General features: G+C 40.5%; 2 long non-coding RNA genes across 4 annotated transcripts; both read right to left on the minus strand.

Moving 5' to 3' along the window:
• Positions 1–931: 931 nt before the first annotated feature.
• Positions 932–20,913, minus strand: LOC106558614. Of its 2 annotated transcripts, XR_005357029.1 has the most exons (5): positions 20,662–20,913; positions 17,823–17,924; positions 17,173–17,324; positions 1,819–1,966; positions 932–1,271 (listed from the first exon to the last, which is right to left on the minus strand). It is a non-coding gene; the product is annotated as an uncharacterized LOC106558614 (long non-coding RNA). The 2 variants fall into 2 exon arrangements; XR_005357030.1 differs by lacking the exons at positions 932–1,271; positions 1,819–1,966 and adding an exon at positions 11,549–16,240.
• On the minus strand, positions 7,162–11,485 carry LOC119871202. Of its 2 annotated transcripts, XR_005357032.1 has the most exons (3): positions 10,676–11,485; positions 10,441–10,505; positions 7,162–9,808 (listed from the first exon to the last, which is right to left on the minus strand). It is a non-coding gene; the product is annotated as an uncharacterized LOC119871202 (long non-coding RNA). The 2 variants fall into 2 exon arrangements; XR_005357031.1 differs by having other exon boundaries at positions 10,441–11,485.
• Positions 20,914–21,630: the final 717 nt, after the last annotated feature.

The raw sequence follows: 21,630 nt of genomic DNA on the forward strand, positions 1-21,630 counted from the left end.
ATTATGAATTATAGCATTTATTGATTTTTTTTACCTCAAAACCCACTAAGATTGGTATAAACATTTGAAAAGTGACCTAGCAAAGTTGAATATTTGCATCCACTCTGATACAGTGGTTTTGCCCTTAGGTTGGTAGCTTAAAGAAGCTTGTGCATCCACATGTGTACTGGCAGACTTGAATGTGAAAATTCAAGCAGCATGATTTATCAAAGCAAACCAGCTTTCAGCACCAACTATAGTGTCCACTAACAGTAGAATGGGTAAATGAATTGTAGTATATTCATAGGTTCATTCTATTGCAGAGAAAAAAAAATGACTCAGAGCTAAATAGCTTGGCATGAATGAATCTCAAAAACTTGTTAATGAATCCCAAAAAAGTCCTGTGAGACTAGAACTATTATTAGTAATATTTTCCAATCTAAGAACAGTATTTTTTCTTTTTTTCTTTACCCAAAGTGGGCCCTGTCACTTGTCTGGAAATTTGATTATGTAGTGTTTTCAAACAAAATTCATACATACCAACTGAGCACCAGGAGACCTCAAAAGGGGACACTATTTTGATAAACTCACCAAGTTCCAGAGTCGATTCCTCAGGCAAGGAATTTATGCATCAAGAGTCAGAGAGGGGATCCCTGGGTGGCGCAGCGGTTTGGCGCCTGCCTTTGGCCCAGGGCGCGATCCTGGAGACCTGGGATCGAATCCCACATCGGGCTCCCGGTGCTTGGAGCCTGCTTCTCCCTCTGCCTGTGTCTCTGCCTCTCTCTTTCTCTCCGTGTGACTATCATGAATAAATAAATTTAAAAAAACAAAAAAAAAACAAAAAAAAAAAAACAAAAAAAAAAAAACAAACAAACAAAAAAAAGAGTCAGAGAGAATGTAACCACTTCTCAGGGGTGATCTCACACTAACACAATTTTCAAAAACTTGTGAATAGAAGACAGAATGTCAGTTTATTAATTTATAATGAGTAACATAATGACCACACTGACCAAAAGACTCAGACTTTGTGGAATGTATGAATCAGAATCCAAGTCATCAGATAGTTTCTTGTATGTATAAAATAAGAACAAGGATTAAGATGGTGAGTGGCATCTCAGTGGGAATCCGCCTTCCATAGGACCATGAAAGTCAACTAGGCTGGAGAAGATGGATCTTCCTTGGATGGAGATTGGAAAAGTGCTATAACTTATCTCTGTGCTAAGCCCGTGCTTCTTCAATTTAAGTACCTCTGAGGACACTCCTGCAGCATGATGCCTGGCACAAAGCAGACCCTACAATAAATATGTGGCAAAGAAATAAAGAGAGAAGGAAATAAGATTAACCAAAGCCTACAAGCATGCTCTATCTTCCTAGTGCATTGAATAAAAGCAATTGCAAATAATATTTAAAATATTTTATAGGTATACGTTATAATACTATATATCTTATAACATATGACATATTATACAGCACTACGAAGAAAAATGAAAAGGTCTATGCAAATTTCTGATAAAATGCTAAACCAGAATGAAAACATTTGATAGGCTTCTCGCTGTGCCTCCATACCTTCAGTAATATGAATCACTTTATCCCATCCTATCCCCTACATCCACCATTCCCTTTCTCTTCCACAGTCTTTCTTCATACAGGGAGCCAGCAGTGGATTGGGTGAAAGGGTGTGCCTTGGAAGGAGGCTGACACAGTCAGTAGCTCGGCACCTGAGCTCAGGAGCTAGATCCCCCCGAGCTGGTGGTCTGTCTCTACCACTTTCAGCTCTGTGACTCTATTTCTGTGCCCTAGTGGCCTCATCTATAAAACAGAGAGAGGCAGCGTACCTACCTCACAGCCTTGTTGGATTAACATATAAGAACAGCATTTCATCCGGTCACCAGCATGCAGCAAATGCTGCCATAAATGCTGACAATCCTTTTCCAAAATTGTGGTCACATCCAATAGTCACACCTCCTTGAAACAGTGCCCTAGTAACCTGGATGATGAGATGATGATGTTGAGGATTGCCTTTTCCTTAATACCAGTGATCCAGGTGCTTCAGATACAATTACCTCATTTGACTGTTACAATATGTTCTTTACTGTATACATTTCTGCTTAAAATCTCAAAATAAGGAAACTAAGATTTAGAGAAATTAATAACTTTGTCCAAGATTATACAAGTAGTGAAAGGTAAGTGCAGATTTGAAAGTAGATTTTTTGTGACTATAGAGCCCTTATTCTTCTACTTGTTTAGAGCTTGGGGTATCCATCAACTCTTTGCTTAATATTTATTTTGTTAAGTTTACTTTGAAGATTTATTTGTTTAGAGGAAGTGAGAGAGAGAGAGAAAGCATACAAGTGGGGGAAGGGAGCAGAGAGAAAGGGAGAGAGAGAATATCTTCAAGCAGACTCCATGCTGAGTGCAGAGCCCATATGGGACTCCATCCCAGAACCCCAAGATCATGACCTAAGCCAAAATCCAGAGTCAGATGCCTAACCTACTGAGCCATCCAGGTGCCCCTCTGCTTAAATATTTAAGACAAACAATCTTATAGTTTATTCCACAGGTAGATAATCCCTTCTAGCATGAATTTTTCTATTCCATTTTCTGAGTGCAGTCTCATTTCCCTTATTTCCAAATTTGAAGGGGGCAGGGCCCTACTTTACTGCAGCCTTGCTGCATCTGCTCAGAAATTACAGAAAGTGAAAGAGAGAAAGAGAGAGAGAGAGGGTGAAACACCAAAAAGAGCTTTCAGAAGCAAATTTATTTCATTGAAAGAGATTCATTTTCCTACAAGGGAGCAGACTTGCCTGTGCCTGGAACCTTCCCTTGTCCCCCCTGCCGGGGTTGTAAGTAAGCTAAACATTTCAAGGATTAAAAAAAAGAAGGTTTTGGCTCCAAACCTCAGTAATCCAGCAACGAAGCCTCACCACTAAGTTCAGTGACACTGATAATCAGATTGAAAATTATTCATTGCATGAGTTACTGTTAGTTCCCCAGATTTATTTTTTTAAGATTTTATTTATTTATTTATTTATTTATTTATTTATTTATTTATGAGAGCAAGAGAGCACATGCAGGGGGAGCAGCAGAGGGAAAAGGAGAAACAGACTCCCCGCTGAGCAGGGAGTTCGATGAGGGGCTCCATCCCAGGACCCCGGGATCATGAGTTAAGCCAAAGGCAGATGAGCTCAACCACTGAGCCACCCAGGCGCCCTGGTTCCCCAGATTTAATATTCTGACTCACAACTTCCCTGTACATGCTATTGTTCAATGATCAGAGAAGAAAAGTGACCCGAAGATCCCAGCATGGGTTTTCTGTTTACTTGTCACAGATGCTAACTCATCCTCTGAGTCTCTGCAAAGCTAGAGACCCAGGAGGGAGCTTGAGCTCCATGGAATCTGTGCAACTCAGAGCCCTGCTTATAGTTGAAGATACTCAGAAATGTGCTACTGAGTGAAAGAACTGTGGAGGGGTATGCACACATGGGCACGGCTGTGCTGAGATGGTGGGCCAAGGCTCTGCTCTGAAAAGATATTAGGAAAGCCAATAAGATAAAATTAATATATCATATTATATCATATAAATTTAATGAGTTTAGCTTTTAAACGTATTTCCTGCGATTCTTAGGGGGCTCAGTTGGTTAGGTGTCCAACTCTTGATTCCAGCTCAGATCTTGGCCTCAGGGTTGTGAGTTTGAACTCCACACCCAGTGTGGAGCCCACTTAAAACAAAATAAAACAAAACAAAAACATAGTTCCTAGGACAAGTTTGGCCATCCCCAAAATATTTGAAAGTAGAGACTCTTACTTCTTTAACAAATGAGGGGGAAGAGGTTCTGTCCAGGATTTAGGACAGCCAGAGTCTGAGTCCAGCGGAATGTCTCTGAAGCCTTCCTACTGCTGCCCTTTGCTCAAGTGCATCCAGGGCACATGTGGAGCTCCAGGTGTGTACCAGGCACTGCGTCTGCTGCCCCGCGAGAATGCAGACAGGACACAGTCCTTGAGAGACAGGGCGCTGAAGCATCAAACAAACAAACAAGCACATCGAATCCTCTGCAATGATCTCCACCAGGGGGTACTCCTACCTTGGGGCAAGGGAGTGAAACTGAAAGTGAGGCCTGAGTGATGGCCAGGGATTGGTCAGACAAAGGGAATGTTCCATGAAGGCTTTGAGTCTGGGACCCCAACTTGAACAACCTCCAATCTGACAGCCCAAAGCATGATGTTCCAGTGCTATTTGGGGCTCATGGAATTCATGTACTTCACATTTTCACACTCAGGCAAACATTCTTCAAGAATTATCCTTTTGAGAAAACACCGTATATATAACACTCATATATTATGCATAATTATGTACGTGTGTGCATGTATGCATACTTATATACATATTCATACATATGTATGTCTATAGAGATATAGATACAAATATGTTACATAAAGAACAAAAACACTATTAAATTCCCTGAGTACTATTTTTCTATGGAGAGCATTACTTAGTTTTTTCAGTTATGCATTATGCAATCACCTGTTTTAGAAACACTTCAAAAGTATTTACTGAGCATCTGTAAGTGCCAAGCATTGTGCTAAGCACTGAGGATGTAGCAGCAAATAAGAGCTCTATCTTCATGGTACTCATTCCACTGGGGGAGACAGATACAAGTCAACCTGAATAAATAAGATACTTATAGAATAAGATAAGTACGAAGTACAAAGGAAACAAAATAATGAAAAGAAAGGAAAACAGGGAACAACGTTAGGTAGTCTTTTTGGATGAGATGATGTCTGAACTGAGATCTGGCAATTTCAAGAGCTGGGAACAGAACTCCAGGGGGAGGAACAGCAAGGACAAAGGCCTAGAGGCAGTAAAGAGCTCGTCATATCAATGCTCTGATTTTCAACCTTGGCTGTCTCTTAGAATCACCTGGACAGCTTCCTAAAAATACTGATGCCCAGGCTTTGTTTTAGTACTAGGTATTTTCTTCTAAGTGCCCCAGGGATTATGAAGTATAGACTGGGTATCATGGTGTTAATGGATCAGAAAGGATGCCTGGATCAACGATGGGGCCGTCACGATGTTCAGGCAAGAAACAATGGTGGCTGGCATGGGAAGGTGGTGGCAGGGACAGGAAGAAGTAGATGGGCTAAGACAACGTTGTAGAGGCAGAAACAACAGAACTTCTGGTAGATTGGATGTGGAGGTAGAGGGGAAGACAGAAATGATGTGTGACACGTCACTCCAAAGCCTTTACAAAGGGGTTGGTGCAATGCAGCTCTGACACCAAGCACCCAAACAAAGGTCAGACTGAGCAGGTTTAGAGCATGGTCCTCCACAAGACTCCCCTCACTCCAGACACCAGCTCCAGAGCCCCTGGCCACCCACACTTCTTAACCAACTGGCTACCTACTTGGAAGCTTCCAATATCCTTCAGGTTTGATCGTTTGCTAGAAAAACCCACAGAACTCAGGAAAACACTATACTTCATTTTATCATATAAGATACAAATCAAGACCAGCTGAATAAAGAGACACATAGGGCAATGTCTGGGAAGGTCTCAAATTTGAAGCTTCTGTGTCCCTCAGACTGGTCACCCTCCCAGCACATCAATGTGTGTCACCAATCAGGAAGCTCACTCAACCCTGGTGTCCAGAGTTTTTACTGGGGTTTCCTTACATAGGCACAGTCGATTGAATCATTGGCCACAGAGCTAAATTAAATCCCCAGCTCCCCTCCTCCTTCAGGCATCAAGCTGGTATCACCTGGATCCAAGCCCCAACCATCTAATCACATGCTTGATATTTCTGACAGGGTCAGCCTTTGTCCTGAGTCACCTCTTGAGAGGCCCACCACGATTAACAAAGACACAGATATCACATGGGAGAGTCCATGGATTCATGGACCCCCCTCTCAGGGATGGAGACAAAGAGCAGACAATTCATTATTGGCGTGGGGCCAGTTACGGAGCTAGATGGCGGTGGGCTTCATGAGGGTTGGTCGTGTCTGGAATCAGGAGTGTGGTTCTGCATTGTCAAGTTTGGATTACCCACTGGACTGCCAAGTGGAGATATCAAGTAGGCAGCTGAATAGACAAGACTGGCCTCTGGAGTGAAGTCTGGGCTGCTGAGAAAAGTCTGAGAGTCATCAGCATGCTCATGGTATTCAAAGCCAGCAGACAGGGAGAAATCATCGGGGAAGTTGGCATTAAAAGAGAAGACGATCCAGGTCTAAGCCCCAGAGCAAACCAGTATTTCAAGTGATCTCTACCGACAACTCTGCTATTCCACCTTTATCTGCTCAGACAGTGAGAAATGAAAGCTTGTCCTGAGTGAGACAAGTCCCATCCTTTATATACACAAATGCCTTCAAACACGAAATGTTACCCGAGCAGAGCCAGGAGGTTCTCACAGTGGACATCAGGCTCCAGCTGGTGAGGACCCATGCTGTTCATTAGCTTCTACAACAGACAATAATTTAAGGGGGGGGGGGGCATAATCCAGAGTATTTGAAATAACACTTGGGATATCCCAAAACATATTCCTTTACCCACATAAAAGTATAAAAGGATTTTAAAAAAGAGAGGAGTTTATCATTTCTTTTTTAAAATATTTTATTTATTTATAAACAAATAAAGAGGGAGGCAATCATAAGAGATGCTGACTCCAGGAAACACACTGAGGGTTGCTGGAGGGGAGGATGGGATGGGGGAGGAATGGGGTGATGGGCATGAAGGAGGGCACTGGATTTTATATGCAACTGATGAATCACTATATTCTACCCCTGAAACTAACAATACTGTATTTGTTAACTAAACTGAATTTAAATAAAGAATTTTTAAAAAAGATTTTATTCACTTATTTGAGAGAGAGAGAGAGTGAGAGATGGGGGGTGGGGAGGAGGGCAGAGGCAGAAGGACAGGGACAAGCCTGGATGCCTCCCATGACCCTGAGATCATGACACACACACCCACACACAGTATTATTATATTTGTAAATCCAATAGATAAACTCTCCTTAAGAGCAGTGCCACTTTAAGACCAAGATTATTGGGGTCATTCAAATCCATCCCAAGGGTGGTAATAATTAATAATAAAAAGAGCAGTTAACATTCATGAAGTTCTTATGCCAACTCTCAGGGACATGCTTCCCAGACATTATTTTATCTAATAAATACATTTAATAGTCATTGAATATGTGCATTTAATCTTTATTTAATAATATGGTTGAGATGTATTAAACAAAACTGAAAAATAGAAGAGTTATTACTTTCCCATTCTACTGGTAAAGAAACCGAGGCTTAGAGAGATAAAGTAACTTGCTTCTCTATCAGTCACAAGTTGTCTAGCCAAGGTAAGTTAGTAAGCGACAACGCCAGGATGCTGACCCAGTTCTGTCTGAAGATGAAGGAGTTAGAAGTCTGGGAGTTAAAGGAGGGACAGTCACTGATGTCCTTAAACATGTCCTGGATGCCTGACTGCTTCGTGGATACCGAGTTTTTCCTGATAGAAATCAGTTAGTACAATACTCAATCCTGCGAAGTTCCTTTGCTTTCCTAGCCTGAAGCAGTGAGAAGAATCAAGACTAGTGGTTGTTCAGCAGCACTGAGCTGGCTGTTGGCTTAAGGAAATTCAGCAAGAGCATCATGCCATCAGTGGTTCAAGGTCAGATGAATTTTCTGTTACTTTCCTTCTTTCTCCTCTTCCAATCCTGGAGGCCTGTCTGGATTGGAGGGACCCCCGCACCCCCCCCCAACTGTGTACCAGGAACCCATCACAGCTGTCTGTGAATGGGTGAGTGAGCTTGGCCACCAGAAGACAGGTCACTGACTTTGTGCCAACAGCCTTTTGTTTGCCAAACACCAAGACGCCCAAATGTCTAGACCTCAGGACATCAGATTATTCATAAAAACTACCTTTTATTTCTCATTTGTTATTATAAAAATGTCATAAATATAAATATTATTTGTTATAATGAATACTCTCTTAATCATAGCTACAGTAATAAGAACTATCGTTTATTAAATGCGTTCTATGCATCAGGTACAAGTATTTTTATTTAATCTCCACATCACTCATCATAGTAGATATTTTATTTCCCTCTAGAGGCTCAGAAGACTTAAAATCTTGTGTCCAAGGTCACTCCGTGACAGGGCTGGAGCACCCAAATGTATGTCCTTACCCACATAAATTCTGCCTCCAGTGCACTAGGTAGCAATCCCTTAGCTCCAGGCTGAGGTCAGAGGTATATGTTTATCAGTGATATCAGTGTCTGCCATCTACATTCCCGCCTAGCTGCAGGTAATAAAGATCACCCATCTATTTTATTAAACTGAATATATTAACATTATTTGAACAGCCATTATCAGTGCTCTGATACAGAGACAGCCTCAGGGGTTATTGACATGCATAGAGTTCTTTGCCTCTGTGCTAAACCATGCCACATTGACATGCTTTTGTAAATTTAATTTTTTAAAGCTCCTATGCGCGTTTTTATCATTTTTCCACCTCCTTCTTCACTGTTAGGTTGTAAGTAGCCACACACATCTTGCGGATGTCCTTATGACTGCTTCAAGGGCAGCGCTATTGACATTTGGGGTAGATAATTCTTGTTTATGTTGGTGGAGGGGGTTGTCCTGTGTGTCTTATGATATTATCATCTTCTGGATGCCAATAACAGCTCTCCCTTCCTCCCTAGTCATGGCCATAAAAAATGTCCCCAGACATCACCAAATGTCCCCTAGTGAGGGGAGAGGCAAAATCACCCCTAGTTAAGAACCTTTATTCTAATAGAACATCCACATCCCACCACACACACACACACACACACACACACACACACTGCACTTCTAATTTGTTCCTTCTCACTGCTACTTAAAGGAAGAATCAGCAAACCAAGCTTACTAGACAGAAACACAAAATTAAATTAAGTAAGCTCTGAGTGATATGGCAAGGAAATCACTGTGAGTAAAAGGCGTGAGCTTTAGCCCATGAAGTTAGTGACATGTTTTTTGTTCTGAGACCTATTTTATTTTATCTATATCTTATATTTCCAGCATCTTCTGAAGAGAATAGGTCCTCAGGTAAGTCCCCACATAAAAGAAAATTTTCTATACATGCCACTCTCGTGATCATGCCATGCTCCTGTCATATTACTTGAATACTCAGTCTGCAAAGCAAAGTATTATCTATAAATCCCCACTTACCCTACAATAGATAAATTCTATACTTTTTCTTGCCCCTGAATCAATAATTGTATTAATTTTTTAAAAACTAGGAGGTGCCCGGCTGGCTTAGTCAATGGAGCATGTGACTCTTGATCTCAGAGTTGTGAGTTCAAGCCTCATATTGGCTACAGAGATTACTTAAAAATCTTTTTAAAATTATTTTAACTGGTTAAAATGTGACTGTAAGGTATATGATCCCTTCTCATGTATCTGCCCATGCACCTGTAAGAGCTAATACTTCCTTGATTCTTGTTGGCACAGATATCTTTTCCTGTTCAAATTCAGAATCTCAGATAGGCTTGCTTTGAGGATGATGATCTCCACCATTTAGAAACTTGCTGCCAATTGCATTTTCAGCTACTAACAGTGGCATTCCAAAAGAATTGATTTCTCTCTCGTAGGAATGGTCAATATTTTCCTGCTCTTCAGATGTCATCTTGTAGAAAAATGAAACCACTGGGAGTCATTTATATATGCAGTTGTTTGTACTCTTTAGTTGTCTGGGGTTCCTGACTGGGAAGTCAATCCTTACCAACAATACTGATGGAATTGCTGGGTCACAGGATACCCGCAACTTCAACTTCAAGATACGACACCAGTTTGTTCTCCAAATGGCTAAAGCAATAAAAAATTCCAATAGCAGTGTTTTAGAGGTGAGACTACTTCTTTCACAAAAGGGCATTCATTTATACTAATAATATTTGCAAATACATTGACATTTGACATTCTTTACAATCCATGGAGGATGTTTTACCCCTCCAAAGACTTTGTTGACAGATAGATATGCTTCATGTGGGATGGGACCACTCTGTTGAGGAGATAGCATGTTGGTCAATCAATGATTTGTGAGAAAACTTGACCTTCCCTCTGAGGTCATCCAAATGACCTCCCCTTCTTGCCACTCACTGCTAGTTGAAAAGTGACTTTGGAGGAGATTAACTCTTGAATTTTTCCAGAATTCAAAATCATTTCCTTGAGTCATGACTATACCTATAGTAGAAATGATTGAGTGACCACCAAAGATGAGTGACCGCCTCCGTGGAGTAGAATTGTTTCGGAGAAGTGACTATCCAGTAGGCATGATATTCCCAGGCCCAGCTTCTAGGCAGGACTCATGCTCACCGATGAGATATGAGCAAAAGTGATGTTATCTTGGGAAGCCAAAATGATCAAGAAATATGTGTGTCTTCCACACCACACAAGCTCCCTCCCCACACCATTGGCTGAATGAAAAGAACCTTACATACCTAGTGGAGGGCAGAGCCACAAGAGAGAAGGAGCCTGGATCCTGAATTGCCTCATGGAAAGCTTCCTAAGCAGTTTAGACAGGGAATTGAGAAATATATTTTTATTGTGTTAATCCACTGAGAATTGGTGTTAATCCAATCCAGAAGCTAATACTACCCAAATTAATGCAGCTAAAGTAGACTTTTTATTTGAACAAATTTGAATTCCCCCGTTGTTATAAAGAAATATACATACATATTTGTAGCTCTCAGGTTCACAGATGCAGGAGCCAAGAGCCACACATCTTCATTAAGCCAGCATCTTCTTGGTATTTATTCAAAGGAGCTGAAAACATGTTCACCCAAAAGCACACATGGATGCTTATGGAAGTTTTATTCATAATTGTCAAAACCAGGAAGTGACCAAGGAGTCCTTCAGCTGGCAACTGGATAAGTAAACTGTGGTGCATCTGGACAATGGAAAATTGTTCAGCAATAAAAAGGTATGAGCTATTACTCCATGAAAAGACATGGAGGAAACTTAAGTGCATATCACTAAATGAAAGCAGCCAACCTGAGAAGATCTGTGTACTGCATGATTCCAACTACATGACATTCTGGAAAAGACAAAGCCATGGAGTCAGTAAAAGTATCAGTGGTTTCCAAGGGTTAAGAGGTGGGGAAGGGATAAAAGTCAGAGTGTAATGGATGTTTAGGGCAGTGAAACTACTCTGTATGACACTATAATGGTAGATGAGTGTCATTATACACATGTCCAAACCCACAATGTGTCCAACACCAGGAATGAACCCTAATTTTGGATGATAGTAATATGTCAATGTAGGTTTATCAGCTGTAACAAATGTATCTCTGGTGGAGGAGGCTGATAATAGGGAAGCTATGCATATGTGGGGTAGAGGGTATATGGGAAGGAATTCTCTGTACCTTCCTGTTTTCCAATGAACCTAAAATTGCTTTAAAAAATAAAGCCTGGAGCACCTGGGTGGCTCAGTGGTCAAGTGCCTGCCTTTGGCTCAGGTCATGATCCCAGGGTCCTGGGATTGAGTCCCACATTGTGCTCCCCACAGGGAGCCTGCTTCTCCCTCTGCCTATGTCTCTGCCTCTCTCTGTGTGTCTCTCATGAATAAATAAAATATTTTATTTAAAAATAGATCAATAAATAAATAAATAAACCCTATTTTAGAAAACTGAACTGGGGGAAAAAAGGTTAGATCTTTGGATTTTCTCTTAAACCCCTTTGGACTCAAAGCCATTAGACCATGAGAACAGTGAAACCACTGGTCCAATGCTCAGTACATTATAGACATTTAAATGTCAATTTTCCTCATTTACTCAGTTTCTAATCTCTAAGTGAATGATGCATGCTACTCAGACACTATGCATCATAGAGACATAATCAAATGGAAAGAATATAGTCACCAACCACTTGATCAAAAGTAAGAACAGAAAAAGGAAGCCTGCATGCAGAGAAAACAAAGAAATTTCTCTAGGCTACAAGTAAGCAGAAACACTGTCTGCTCTCAACTGGTTCTGCTGTTGTCCTTAGGGTATGGTTACTGTAAGAATTTGATATTGTTTTGATCTTTTTAGAATCCTTTTTTTTTTTTTTAAGTAAGCTCCACACCCAGCATGGAGCTCAGCACAGGGCTTGAACTCATGACCCTGAGATCAAGAACTGAGCTGAGATCAAGAGTCAGATGCCTAACCGACTGAGCCACCCCGGTGCCCTTTATAAGAAACCTTTTAAGGAAAGAAGATATACTTTTACATTACCTTGTGGATTTTATTTTATGCTCATCACTTTAAAATTGATAGTACAGGTTTCCCAATTTCTCCAAAAACAATTCTTATAAAGATGCCACAGTACTCCCTACTTCTTCTTTAGGGGATGGCTCTATTCCTGACCAATATGCCAGCAGAATAGAGTATGTTTGTTAATCTTTATCATTTTTGCTATATGCAAAAGTAATGCACACACTTTATAAAAATAAATTCAGACAACAGAGAAGTGCAAAAAAATAGGGGGAAATGGAATCATATTGTACACACAGTTTAGCAACCTGCTTTCTGGACGAGACTATTTATCTTGGGTATCTCTTCATGAATGCCTTTTCCACGGTGGGCACCCTTGATACATTTAAAGACCTGAGATCTGGCTTTAGTGACAGGAGTCAGCAACTGGTATACATCCAGCATTTCTTCAGCACTATCTGCCTCCTGATTCCTGCCCATTTCGTGTGAGTGTGGACAGAAGCAGCCAGGCCCAAGGAACTCATCTGTGCAAAGATGCACCCAAAGACGGGTATTCCAACCTTGGGTCACAGCTGGCTGTCCTACAAGGGCCTCTTTGAAGCAGGAACCTGCCAGTCAATACTGCCAGAGAGAAGATGCTAATTATTTGAGCATGGTGGTAACCATTCACATGCAAAAAAGCCATCTATTGTGGAGTTTCTAGCTGTATCACCCAAAGACCTGAGAAGTAAACAGGCAGCAAGACTGAGCCCCAGCCATGGGCAGGATGTACAGGGGTGAAGTTGTCTCCTGCACACACAGTGGTCTTATAACTTTGCTTGGATCACAACAAGTACATACATAGAGGTGATCTCTGCAGCATGCTGAGATGAGATACAAGAGCTGCTCTCAGATCACTATGTTCCATTCCCCCTTCCCTAACATCACTGGGCTTGAGCCAGGAGGATGGCACCCCGTGACAAAGTTGTCTGCTTCAACAGCGACACTGTGTGGCAGGACCAGCAACAGCAGCCAAAAATCCTGGACACTGATTTTCCCATTTTCTCTGCTGGAGATGACAGTAGACAGGAATCATGGAGTACCCCTGCTGGGAGTTATCACAGAAAAGAGGATAGCAGGAAAAGAAAAAATGCATTTTCACTCTAACTAGGACAGGATAATAGAATGATTTAAGTTAAATATTAAAATAAATCTGTATCTCAAACTGATGAATAAGATTGATCACAAAGGCAGCTACTTTTTGTTATGTACCCTCTGACTCAGGAATGTGAGGTGCTTTGCATATGTCAGTTCATTTACTCTTCTCAGCAGAACTTAGAAGATGTGCATTTACTTTCATCATTTAAGGGAACTGTAAGTTAGGAAAAATTAAGGAACTTGCCTATGTTTACATGTGTCAAGATACGGTAAAGTGACTGTTCTGATTTAAAATTGCCTAATCCCCAATCTGTGCTCTCTTCATGATTCCAGAGATACATAAAATAAGCCAATGTCCTGAGAGGGAAGAACAATGTCCCTTATTATATTCTCTGTCCTCTAGTTGTGGAAGGGTCAGGAAAGACCTAAAAGATTCAACAAACCCAAGGATAGCATTCTTACAAATTGAGAATTCCAGTTTGTCACATCACTGGCTCTAGTCCAAACCTTACAAAATACCCACACATTTTCATCCCCAATTTCTCATTGTGACTGGTAGAAATCAATAGTCAAATGTATCAACGGACAGTATTCTTCTTACAATTATGTCATACAAATTTCCTAGGCAATATGCCCAACTTGGTTTAATTTATTTTTATAAATAAGATTATTACAGTTTGGTCTTCAGGAGCTTTGACAAGATTGAAGGTATATTCATCTGGGATTATGTGGTTGCAAAGAAGAAAACACACAAAACTAGTTCGTATAAGGTTGTGAATTTGCTGTATAAAATAATATTTTCTAAATTGTCCATAGCAGCTTTATTCACAATAGCCAAGAAGAAGAAACACCCTAAATGTCCATCAGTGGATGAATAGGTAAACAAAGTGTGGTCTATACATACAATGAAATAATACTGAGTTTCAAAATAGAAAGGAATTCTGACACATGCTATGACATGGATGAACCTTGAGGACACAATGCTAAGCCACATAGGCCAGTCATAAAGACAAATACCATATGATTCCACTTATATGAGCTACCTGGCATCATCTAATTCATAGAGGCAGAAAGTAGGAAGATGGTGGCCAGGGGCTGGGGGAAAGAAAATGGGGAACTAGTGTTTCACAGCTGCAGAGTTGGGGAGATGAAAACATTCTGAAGATGGATGGTGTTGACCGTTACACAACAATGTGAATGTACTTAATGTCACTGAACTGAATGCCTAAAAATGGTTAAGATAGTAAAAATTTATGTTATGTATATTTGCCACAATAAAAAAAAAAAGCTGGATATGAGCTGCAGAGAGCAGCCAGCCTGGAGGCGTGATGTGGGGAGGACAGGAGCGGGGCAGAGGATGGCTGTTATTGGGCAGTTAGATAGGGCGCCCCAGGAGGAGCCTCATGGAAACCCAACTGCACATCCCAATGGGTCAGGAGAGTGTATGGCCCTCGGTTGGAGATGGCAGGACAGGGCAGTCCAGCAAGATATCATTCATATAGGTGGACAAAACATTAAACCATATTCTACGTTCCCGTAGGAACCATGTGTGTATAATAAACACACAGAAAAAGATCTGTAAGCATACCACTAACTGCGGTATCTTTGGGAAAAGCAAAGGAGACTTTTAGCTTTCCCTGAATGTTTGGGTCTTTTAATGTCAAGAGTATATTTGTGGATTTATGCAATATGTATTTAATATAAGAATAACAAGCTTAAATGATAAAAGGATGGTCTGCTAGTTTCTTTGTTTTAACCATATATGTTAACCAAAATAGCAGTGTCTATTTTGTTTGACAATGTTCACCAAAGACTTTAGGTACCATCTTGGTGCAAGCTCTAACAATTTTCATAGAATTCTAAAAAATTTTCCCTCGGGGACATCACCTTGAGTTGTCCCTGGGGAATGGACGATGCAGGAAAGTTGCTGCTGCAGCTCCCCCTTCGCCGCCCCCTTAACCACCCCCTACCAATACTTGGCATTTGAAGTGCACATACCGAGCAAGCCAGCCTTCTCTGCTCCACCGCCCTGTCCATGCTAAGGCTAAGCAGCTTATCTCTGCCACTCTTGACCTCTCTCTTACTGTGTTTGAAATGTTTTGTGCAACTGGGAGTAAAACAGACTTCAGTGCTTCCTCGGCCACTTGTTCACTGCTCAGAACTGGCATTTTACTTAAAACTCTGTGCTTCCCTATCTGAGTTTCAAAACCAGTGACAATAATAGCGGCTGGTATCACTGGATTGTTGCAAAACCTGATGGAGAATACAGGGATTTAAGATCGTCTACATGAAAACCGGTAGAAAGGGATATTTGTCTTGGGAAACTACTAAAGATTAGCAGCAAACAGACGGTGGCTTGGGCACAACACTTGTTTCCCCAACGAAACTGCAAGGCTGCCCAGGGGATTGTCTGCTGTTTCTCCCACAAAGCTTTCAGACTTGTCTTCATTGCTTATCTCACTTTGGTGTGCCATGAAATGCTCGTCCCAGCAGATGGCACAAGAGAACTGAGTCAGGCAAAAGCAGCCTGCGCATTTCAATATGCATGGTGAACCAAGTTAAAGCACGCATGCCTTCCTGTGCCTCTGAAAAATAGCTCTAGACATTGACTTCACAATAGTTATTGAACTTTCCTAGTTGGGTCTGGAAGTCATCAGGATGACCACTGCATCAAAAAAACTGTCCCTAAGATTCCTTTATTCAAGAATATTCATTCCCTGAGCACCCCTCAAAGTACTGGAGACACAGAGATGGTTACAAAATATACCCTGCCTCGGGCACCTGGGTGGTGCAATCGCTTAAGCACCTGACTCTTGGTTTTGGCTCAGGTCGCGCTCTCAGGGTCGTGAGATCAAGTCCGACATGGGGCTCCACTCCCAGTCCACAGTCTGCTTAAGACTCTCCCCGTGCCCTGAATAAATAAATAAATCTTTTAAAAAAATGTATATTCCCTGCCTGCAGGGAGTTCACAGTCTGACTAAAACCCAGCAAGGAGACGACAGTTTGCTTTTTGCCAGGCAAAATAATGACAACAATTGCCTGAATGTGACAGGATGGGTTCAGGTTGTCCATGTTAGCCATCCTATCTGCTGTAGCCATTCAGTCTGACCCAACTGACTCAAGCCCAGCTCATCATCTCTGGCCCAGGTTACCCCAGAGACCTACTAAGAGAACTCCCCTCTAGTTTTATTTATTTCAAATTCATTCTCAGGATAATCATTCTTAAATGCAAATATCATTATAATATGTATACCACCTACTTTAAAAGATTTAACAGCTCTTCACTGACCTCATAATAACACTCCTATCCTTAAACTTACTTAAAAGGCCTTTCAAGATCTGACCTCTGCTTTTTTTCTCCCCCTTTTTCCTGCAATCTATACATTAACCCAAGAGATATACTTTCAATTTCCCAAATGCTTTTTATCCCCTGCTGGTCTTTGTCCAAGTTGTCTTTCTCTCTACCTAGAACATCTTAAACTAAAACCCATCCCTTCTTACCAGCTGTTCTCCTTAATCTGGCTTACTAGTATATAAACCTCAAGTTTGAGATTAGATGTTATTTCCCTTGTAAAACTATCTCTTATGGTTCAAGACTGGATGGGATAAACCTCCTGGGACCCCCTCACTACCTCCATCTTCCTAGAATTTACCATATGTCTTCATACTAGGTCTGCCTACCTTCCCCATCTACTGAAGCTCCTTGAGGACAAGACTATTCCCTCTTGCTCAACAATGTATCCCTACACACACAGTTCTTGGGACAGAGCAGCACTCAATCAAAATTCACTGAGTACATGAAATCATAAAACACAAATGATACCATTCAAGAAATCTTAAGACCTTTGGTGCATGAGCAGTTCTTCTGGTGTATGTCAGCCATGATTCCTTTTCCCCAAGAAGTTGTCAACCACACATGCTCAGATAACACAATGGGCTGAGACATGGAGGTCACCTTATCAATCTTTTCATCCATGGCAAAGAAGTTTTATAAACTAAAAAAAAAAAAAAAATCATTTTTGATTTTTCACAGTGTCTTATTATGTCATCCCAAGAAGTTAAAATGCAAAATTTTTAATGCAGGTATCTTTCTCAGAGTTTCCAACAAGTTTAAGGAAACAAACAAGGAATATGGTAAGGCATATAGGAGACAAGCAAAGGTGAGAAATGGTCAACACCCCCAGGCGTGTTGACACAGGAGCAGGAAATAATATTAGTAGAGCCCAATGAGAGCAGGAACCCTGAAGGAAGAGCCATTTGGTGGAGTTGTGCTTATGGAAGGAGGCAACTATAGCCACGGGACACCAAAGCAGGAAGAAGCATGGAAGAAATTTTCAGACCTCTCTTCATCTCACCCTCCAGGCTCCTCCCTTGTGCCTCCCCTGGGCTGAACCTGAAAGCCAACTGATGAGGGAACCTGGCTGCCCCAGTCCATGGGACTCAGCACAGAGGCCATGAATCCAGGGGAAACCAAAGAATAACCGCATCCTTACCTAAAACCACATCCATGAGAGCAGAACTGTATCGTCTCTCTGTCCTTGGAAAAACGGAATTAAACATAAACTGGAGAGATTTTGTGGCTTTTTAAATTACTCCTTTAAATACAAAAAAGAAATCCAGAAATTAATATAATAGACACTCACATTCTACAACCCAAATGTATCACATTAACTTTTTATCATGACTGCTTCAAGAGTGGTTCTCTTAAGGAAAATAAAAGTGCAGCTAAAGTTAGGAGCACCCACTTACCTTCCTCCCATCCCATCCACTCCTATCTTCTCCTGAGATAACCACGAAATTGATGTGTATTCCTCCACTCACAATTCTGCTACATATTCTTATATTCATAAACAATAAATACCATTGTTTTGCGTCTTTTTGTATTTTGCAAAGTGGTCCCAAAGGATGTGTATCCTTTTGAATCTCATTTGGTACACCCAGTACAATGTTTCTGAGATGCCTGTAGATACACACAGATCTAGTCAGTTTGTTTTGACTTCTATGTGGTTTCTCATCCTATGAATTTTTACATTTTTTGTGATTACCAATAGATTCGAATTTATTTCCACCATCCTTATTTTGCATTTTTTTTTCTATTTATGCTTTTTCCTTTCCTACCCTTTTTTGGTGGAAAAGGAGCATCATGTTGTCTTTATTATCTATTTCCTCTAACCATCTAAGAAATTACAGATTCTGTCTATTTTCTTTTAATTTAGCTTAAATCATTAAAATCTATGGTTGCCATAAAGAAAATATTAGAGGAGCGCCTGGGTGGCTCAGCCAATTGAGTGTCTGCCTTCCGCTCAGATCGTGGTCCCAGAGTCCTGGGATGGAGCCCTGTGTCAGGCTCCTTGTTCAGCGGGGAGCCTGCTTCTCTCTTTCCCTCTACCTGCCACTCCCCCTGCTTATGCTCTGTCTCTCTCCATCAAATAAATAAATAAAATCTTTTTTTAAAGTAAAATATTAAAATGTTTTAACTGTGGATCATCCTCTCATCTTTCATGTTATTATTGTCTAAAATTTTAGTTCCACATCTTTAACCACAAAATATAATCATTTAAAGTTTTATTTTTAGTCAAATTTTATTTAGATTTGCTCACACTTACTAATTGCTTTGTTCAACTTTGTATTCTTGCATCTCAGTCCTTTCTTCTGAACTATATTTTCTTCTCCTTGAAGCACATCCTTTAGTGGCTCTTTCAGCAAGAAACGGTGAGTGATCATTTTCATTATTAGCTAATATTTTGGAAGCACCTGGCTGGCTCTGTCAATGGAGCACATGACTCTTGATCTCAGGGTCATAAGTCTGAGCCCCACATTGGACATAAAGATTAAATAAAATTAAAAAATTAATCTTTATCTAAGTATTTTTATTTTTTCAATTTTTTTATTTGGCCTTCACCCCTGAAAAATAGTTTAGAGAGGATAAAAATCACTGAAGATTGAAGGTTGCATTCCTTAAGCAGCTTGAAAATAATCCTATTGTCTCTGGACTCAACTGTTGCTCATGAGAACTCTGCTGCCATGACATCATCTCACTGTAGGCAATCTATTTCATCTCTCTGGTTCCTCATTTATTTTTTGTTTGTGTTTGCATTTTTTAATGTTCAAAAATAGTTTCAATTTTAAAGAAAATTTGCAAAATAAAAATAGTTCAAGAATATTCATATACCATCTACCTAAATTCACCAACTATTAACCTCTTACTCCTTTTGCTTTATTTGTTCTCTCTCTCTACACACACACACACACACACACACACACACATTTTTTTCCAAATCACTTGAAGATAAGTCATGCATATCATGCTCTTTACTGCTAAATACTTGAGTGTACATTTCCCTAGACATTCTATTGCATAGCCCACAGTACAGTTATCAACTTTAGTAAATTAAAGAATGATACATTGTATTTAATCTTTCATCCTTATTCTGATTTTTTCAATTGATCCAATAATGTTCTTTTTAGCATCCTCTCCCCTACCCCCAAAGTACACAATCCAAGCTAGTCTTAGGTATTGATTTAGCTGTCATATATCTTTAGCCCCTTCATGACTCTACACTCTTTATACAGCTTTTCTCTGTCTTTTATGACACTTACCATTTTATTACAGCCCCTTCCCAGTGTTTAAATAGAATATTCCTCATTTTTAGTTTCTCAAGTTTATCTCCATTAGATTCAGATGATACATCCTTGCCTGGGAATATCACATCAGTGATGTATCCTCTCAGAGTATAACATTTGGAGGTTCATTTCTACTCTAAAGAAAGGAAGGTTTTTCTCTTTCTTCATTATGTTACTAAAATTGGCAATAAATACAAATTGATTTTATATTAACTGTGATCTTTGTAATTTCACAATTTGAAGGTCATGTTTTTTAAAGATTTTATTTATTTATTCATGAGAGACACAGAGAGGCAGAGACATAGGCAGAGGGAGGCTGCAGGGAGCCTGATGTGGGACTTGATCCCAGGACCCTAGGATTATGTCCTGAGCCAAAGGCAGACACTCAACCACTGAGCCACCCAGGTGCCCCTGAAGGTTCATATTTAGACACTGTTTTCATTAAGCTAGACCCAAAGAAAGGTGTAAGAAAAAGCCAATTTGATTCTTCTTTCAGTCCCTTCAGACCTTCTCTGCAATTCCTTCCCCATTCCAATATGAAATCTCAGATAATAACCTAACAATTACATAATTTTGGGCTAGTCCAATATAAATTCAAAACTGTAAAGTTATTCCAATTCACATCTTCCCCTCTGCAGCTCAGAAAGCAATCTTTAGCTACATTTAATGGAAGTGCAGCCCTGTCCCAATATTGCAGCCACAACTTACCGTTCTGCTACCAGGCAAGAGTGGCTCTACCACGGACTCTTGATGTTAGAATTTTCAGGAATGAGTCATAGACCTTCCCTAGGATCCTCCAATACAGGAAACACATATTGGGCTGGCCAAGCAGCACCACTAAGTCACTTTCTCTTAGCCTGAAATGAGGGCAAAGCATCCTCCTGCTCCTCCTCCACGATGGTCATGAAAACATAGCATATCAGTAACTCTCTTGACAACTCCCTTCTAAGGCTCTCTTCAGAGATGAACTCTCTTCATCTTTACTGTCTTATGTAGGTCAAAAGCAGGCAACTGACTCATCATCAGACCAGTTTTGCAATCTATTAGTGTGTCTTGCATTTGTGACCAAGAAGCTAACTTTTAAATCTAGGTCATAGTTGTCTCCTGTTGAATTGTTCTCAATCTTTTGGTCCAGCTAAAACTAAAAAGAATCTCATTTTCACATGCAGTTAGACATGTCTTTTCTTTTGGAAAAGTCTCTGTCATTCTCTTTTTTAAATACTGCTTTTTCCTAGTCTCTTTTCTCTTCTCCCTTTCTGGAATTCCAATTGGACTTGTGTTGGTCTGTCTCATTCCATAGGCATTCTACTCCCACCTCGAAAACTGTCTTTCATTTTTCCCATCTCATAATCTTTCTGTGGCATTCTAGTAATTTCCTCAGAACAGACTTCCAGTTTCCTAATTATCTCATCAGACCTGTATAGCCTGCTCTTTATCCCATCCACAGAGGGTTTTTCTACTTTCAATGATTATTTTTCATTGTTAAAAGTTTAATTTGCAGGCACCTGGATGGCTCAGTGGTTGAGTGTCTGCCTTTGGCTCAGGTCGTGATCCTGGGGTCCTGAGATCAAGTCCCACATCAGGCTCCCTGCAGGAACCCTGTTTCTCCCTCTGCCTATGTTTCTGCCTCTTTCTGTGTGTCTTTCATGAATAAGTAAATAAAATCTTTTTTAAAGA

Source organism: Canis lupus, chromosome 3 (assembly GCF_011100685.1).
Source record: "Canis lupus familiaris isolate Mischka breed German Shepherd chromosome 3, alternate assembly UU_Cfam_GSD_1.0, whole genome shotgun sequence".
NCBI classification, from domain to species: Eukaryota; Metazoa; Chordata; class Mammalia; order Carnivora; family Canidae; genus Canis; species Canis lupus.